Source organism: Lotus japonicus, chromosome 4 (assembly GCF_012489685.1).
Source record: "Lotus japonicus ecotype B-129 chromosome 4, LjGifu_v1.2".
Classification (NCBI taxonomy): Eukaryota; Viridiplantae; Streptophyta; class Magnoliopsida; order Fabales; family Fabaceae; genus Lotus; species Lotus japonicus.
In genome coordinates, this window is record NC_080044.1 from 33,861,954 (window position 1) to 33,867,978 (window position 6,025).

The following is a 6,025-nucleotide window of genomic DNA, read 5'->3' on the forward strand; positions in this document are numbered from 1 at the left end:
GAGGGAAGAGCTTTATCATGAGCTCATCACTAGTCACACCTTCCATCTTTACAAGGTGACTAGCTTGAGTGAATCGGGCCGTGTGGGCTTGGAAATTCTCATCTTTAGACCCCCCATACTTGTTTTCACTAACAAGCTTGATGAGAGCTTTATTAAGCTCAACATCTTTTTCACTTACCTTGGGGGTCTCCTTTGAAGACCTGGACAAGCTTTTGATCATATCACAAACAAAACCATCATTAATGTTAGTTTGCAAATTAGGATTGAAAACAGAAAATCTTACCTTGTCCTCACCAACTCTGAGAATGAGCTGACCCTTATCAACATCGATCTTCGCCCTGCCAGTGGCTAAGAAGGGTCGGCCAAGAATGAGAGGAATCTTAGCATCCTCCTCCATGTCTAGCACCACAAAATCAACTGGGAACACGTACTTATCAACCTTAACCATCACTCTTCAATGATCCCATAAGGTGTTTTTTGGGATCGGTCCGCCATTTGTAAGGAGAGCATGGTCGGGGTGACCTCTCCTAAGTTCAGCCTTCTAAACATGCTAAGCGACATCAAGTTGATGCTCGCTCCCAAATCACACAAGGCTTCAACAACAGTCAACCCCTCAATCTCCACTGGGATAGTAAAACTCCCAGGATCCCTTCTCTTCTTAGGCATTTTTCTTTGCAAAATGGCACTACACTCCTCGGTCATCATGATAGTTTCATCAACCTCACTCAACTTCCTTCTCTTATTTAAAATGTCCTTCATGAACTTAGCATAGATAGGCCTTTGTTCCAAAGCATCAGAAAAAAGGATATCAATATGGAGTTTCTTAAAAACATCCATAAATTTTGAAAACTTTTTATCCAAATTCTTTTTAGCCAATGCTTTAGGAAATGGAACTTTTCCAAGTTCAAGAATAGGATCATTCATCACTCTAGTTTCAATAGGAACATTCACTTCCTCCTCAACCATTTTCTCACTTTTTTTCCCTCTGCTTTATTTTCTAACGCATTCAACACTCTACCACTTCTAGTAGTCATAGCAGAAGCACTTTCTTGTTCGGGATTGGAGATAGTATCGGAAGGAAATTTACCTCGAGGCCTTTCGGTGATTTGCTTGAACAGCTGGTCAAGTTAGTTCTTCAAGTTCTTGATAGCCGCGTCTCGGTTCTTATCGTTGCTCTCCATGCGGATGATGAAGCTCTCCAATAGCTCCTCTAAGCTCTTCTTGCAACCATTTTCACCAACTTGCTCTTGAACTTGTTGAGAAAGTCCAGAGCTTTGACCTCGGAAACCTTGATTAGGCATGGTACAAAAATCACTAACATGAGGCCCTCCATTAGCCACACACTCTACTTTGGCTACTGTAGCACCGACCAAATTGGTCGCCTTTATATGATTTTGAATCTCCGTCATTCGATCGGAAAGTTGCTTGTTGGAGGCCAAGAGCTTGTCGTAAGCTTCAACTTCAAACATACTCCTTTGGGTTTGGCGATCATTTTCAGAGTTCATGGCTCTCGTGGCCATCTTTTCTATTAAGTCATACCCCGCTTGTGGGGAAAGAGCATCGAACTCCCCATTAGAAGTCGCATCTAGGCCAAACCTCCAAGAGTATTGTAGACCATCATAAAATGTTGCAACCAATTCAGCTTGGGTGAGATTTTGTTGAGGGAATTTCCTCAAGAGCTTCTTAAAGCGCTCCCAAGCTTCATAGAGATTCTCTTCGGCGGTTTGCACAAAATTCATGATGTCTTTTTTCAATTTCCTCAAAAGGGCTCTTGGGAAGAACCTTGTTGTGAACTTTTCTGCTAAGTCTTCCCAAGTAGTGATACTCCCTTGAGGTTGTGCATTCAGCCATTCCTCTGCTGCATCCTTCAAAGAAAATGGAAACAAGCTCAACCGAACTGCATCCGCCGGAACATTGTTCACCCGATAAGTGTTGCAATTCCAAATGAACCTCTCCATGTGAGCGTGAGGATCTTCGAGGGTACCTCCACCATATTGGCTTTGGCTCACCAAGTTGACGAATGCCGGTCTCAACTCAAAGTTTCCCACTCCCTCTGGAAAAACAATGCTTCCGGGATAGTCATAACTCATAGTAGCCGAAGTGAGTTCCCGAAGAGATCGGTTGGCATTCTCAACTTATTGTTCTCGTAAGCGGAGGGTGACCCCCTCTTGGATTCTTGCCTCAATATGGGCTTGCATCTCCTCCTCCGTCATACGGCCACCCATGATGGTGACTCTCGTGAGAGTAACCTGAAAGTGTGACACTCAAACAGAGAAAGATTAGTAGCACCAATTCTAGACAAGGATAAAAACAAAAAATAAAACCACAAACTAAAAATTTAAACCAAAAACCACAAACAATTCCCCGGCAACGGCGCCAAAAACTTGTTGGTCAATCTGCAAGTGTACAGAATGTACCCAGTTTTAATTTATCGAACCACAGGGAATTGGATTGCGAATTCAGTTTAAGATTCAAGTTCAAGGTTGGAAAGCAAATAAAATTCAGTTTTAAAGGTTGATTGTTTCTTGAGTTTGTAAAAAGAGCAATTGAAATATAAGTGTGTGAAGAAAAATGGTGAGAATGCCTTGGGTTCTTGCTCAACAAGTTCAGTTTTAGAAAACCTTTCCTACTCACAAAGTTCGGAGTCTCTCCTTGATGTTCTAACCTAATTAGTCATCTATCGATGCCTCGCATAGACAACCCTCTCAAGTCAAAAGATAGGCACAATTCCTTGACAACCTAAACATTTGCTAAAGGAACTAAGCATGCAATTCAGGCCAACAAACCCCAACCTTCCTCTATTCCTAGTAGCAAGCATAGAAGAGGTAATCCCACAACAAGTCCCAATTCCATAACAAACTTTCGTTATGATTATAGAAAAGCAAAAAGCTAGCATGCATTCAAGCTTAAAAGATAAAGCATAGGAGTGGGATTCAAGGGTTTACTCAGAACAACATGAGTAGAAAAGGAATTAAACCTAAAACATCCAAAGTCTTACAAAGAACCCAAAGCAAAAGAGGTTTTAGCCAAACATGGCTATGGAATCCATACAAGAAAAGAAAGATAAAACCTGGATCATAGAACTTGGAGGAAGCTCCTCAAGCTCTAGAACCCAAACCCTCTCTTCTAACTTATTGAAATATTAGAAAATGAAAAAAGATCCCAAGAGAAATGACAAAAATCCTATTTATAGGCACAATGGACGAGATTTATGGTGTGTCGGGCACTCAAGCGCCAGTGCCGGGCGCTCAAGCGCCAGACTGATTTTTCCAGCATTTTGGCTTCTGCCATCCTGGCGCTCAGGCGCCATTGTGGGGCGCTTGAGCGCCCCAGCTCGCCTAAAAAACCTTAAATCTTCATTTTAACTCCTCTTTAATGCCTCCTTCAAGTCTTTAAACCCCTTGGCCTTCTTCCTTCAGCTGTTACAACCTGGTTACTTGCATAGAAAGACTAGGAACAAAAGCAAGAAACTCAAAGGTTAAATTGCACAGAAGTATAAAATGAACTAGGAATTAAAAAAGACCCGTAAACTCTACTAAAATACCATTGTAGACCTTATAAAACTATGAAATTACCAAAGCAATGCAAAAACACTAATAAAGATAAAAATGCATGGAAATGCATGAAACACTACATGAGACACAAGAAAAACACTCGAAACCTACAAAGAAATGACCCTAAAAACACTACTAAGCTAGGGTCATCACACCACTATACTCAACGACAACTCGCCCTCGAGCGTAAAAACAACTCGCTGGCCCTCAAGCGCAAGAAATACTCCCAAAACATGTGCTCAACAAAGAATACTTCTCACAAAACCGGGGGATTTGGCAACCACAGCTGGTTCCAAAAGAAAGATACAACAATCAACTTCATGCAACTTTTAGACAAAGAAGAGTGTAGAGTCCATCATGAGAAGCATATAGATCTAAAATCCTAGGGTGATATATTGATATAGTGCACTGAGCACACAAGCAGTTCATAGATATTGATATAGTGCACTAAGCACACAAGCAGTTCACAGGCTTAAGTTTTAGCTCTTGGAACATACGCCTTTTTCCCGTCATGTGTCGCGAGCATCCACTGTCCAGATACCATGATTGGTGTTTCTGTGGAGCGATCAAGGATATCTGCAACATAGATAATCTTATCCTTAGGTACCCACTTTCTAGGTCCTTTCTTTTTAGTTACCTCAGAGGTTCTGACAACCTTGGGTTTCTCAACATGATAACATAAAGGAATTTGAGCATGATATTTAGACATGGAGAAGGTTCCCTTTTTGAGAGGGGGGTCAGCAACTTTATCAGGCAATGGTTCAGGCAATATAGTACCAGAGAGTAAAAAATGTTCATACAAGGATTTTGTCTTAGGCATAGGAGGGTCATTTCTACTGGGTCTAGAATAGCCAATGCCATACATTCCATTTTTGCTTACGCCATAGATCATTGAAGCCATTAAGCTTCTGTCTACGCTTTTAGCTAGGAATCTTTGAAAAGATTTTTCATATTTAGATTCATTCTTACTATCAAAGGCATCACAAGCAATAACTTCTTCTAGCTTAACAATCTGATTTTTGAGCACAGAGTTAGAGTTTACTAAAGCATGATTACTTTCTTTTAATTCAGAAATACTTTTCTCATGTTCAGTAGAAGTCTTAGAACTAGCAGAGAAATCTTTTTTCAACTTTTTATGCTTAGTCAAGAGAGAGTTATATTTATCCATAATTTCAGACAAAGCATCTTTAAGTTTCAGAGGTTGAGAAAGAAGCGAATACCTCATTTTCATCATCAGAGTTTAGATCTTCCTCTGATGCAGGTTCAAAGTTAGTTGCATCTTTTGACTCTGCTTCTTTGTTCTTGACAATAGCCATGAGTCCTTCAACAATTTCTCCATCAGAGTCAACTTCTTCTGACTATGAGTCATCAAAAGTCACCATCAGACCTTTCTTAGCTTTGAGATGCTTCTTTGGCTTCTTGTCCTTTTTCAGCTTTGGACAATCACTTTTGTAGTGCCCTGACTCTTTGCATTCGAAGCAAGTGACTTCCTTTGATGAAGACTTCTTCTGACCAGATGAAGATTCATGCTTTCCTTTGGCCTTTGATGACCCTCTGTACTTGCTCTGCCTGTGCTTCCAGAGGCGGTTGAGCCTTCTGGAGATCAAGGTTAGCTCATCTTCATCAGAATCTTCAGAGGTTTCTTTAGACTCTTTTGCAACTGCTTGGAGAGCTTTAGCCTTTTCAGATTTGGATTTCAAGGCTATGGACTTCTTCCTGTGCTTCTGATGTTCAGCACGATCTAACTCATGACACTTCAGCATGCTTATGAGTTCTTCCAGACCCAACTGCTCAATGTCTCTTGAAAACGTCAAAGAAGTTATTAAGGGCACCCAGCTTTCAGGAAGACCTCTAAGGATCCTCATAACATGATCAGCAGTGGTGTAGCTTTTGTTGAGGGGTCTTATTCCAGCAATAATCAACTGGAATCTGGAAAACATATCCTCAATGGTTTCATCAGGTTCCATTTGGAAGGATTCATACAGCCTGATTAGAGACAACGCGTTTGTCTCTTTCACCTTTTCGTTTCCTTCATGTGTCATCTTCAAGGAATCAAAGATAGACTTAGCATACTCACGATCTGTTATCTTCTGGTATTCTTCATAAGAGATAGTGTTGAGAAGAATAGTTCTTGCTTTGTGATGTAACGAGTACAGCTTCTTCTGCTAAGCTGTCATGTTTTCTCGGGAAATCTTCTTGCCATCATTATCAACTGGACGCGTGTAGCCATCCACTATGATATCCCAGAGATCTGCATCGAAGCCCAAAAAGAAGCTTTCGATTCTATATTTCTAGTACTCAAACCTTTGTCCATCAAAGACAGGAGGCTTTGCACTGTAAACATCCTTTTGCACATCAGTGGTGGTAGCCATCTTAGTTTTTCACACCGGCCCGGATCACTGAACACTGTTAGGTGTGGTAATCAGAACTTGCGCTCTGATACAAATTGAAGGTATGAAAAACGATAGAAA

The 6,025-nt window shown here is 40.9% G+C and overlaps 1 non-coding gene across 1 annotated transcript; it reads left to right on the top strand.

Moving 5' to 3' along the window:
* Nucleotides 1-1,650: 1,650 nt before the first annotated feature.
* On the top strand, nt 1,651-1,757 carry LOC130716337 (small nucleolar RNA R71). The gene has a single exon (XR_009011955.1). It is a non-coding gene; the product is annotated as a small nucleolar RNA R71 (small nucleolar RNA).
* Nucleotides 1,758-6,025: the final 4,268 nt, after the last annotated feature.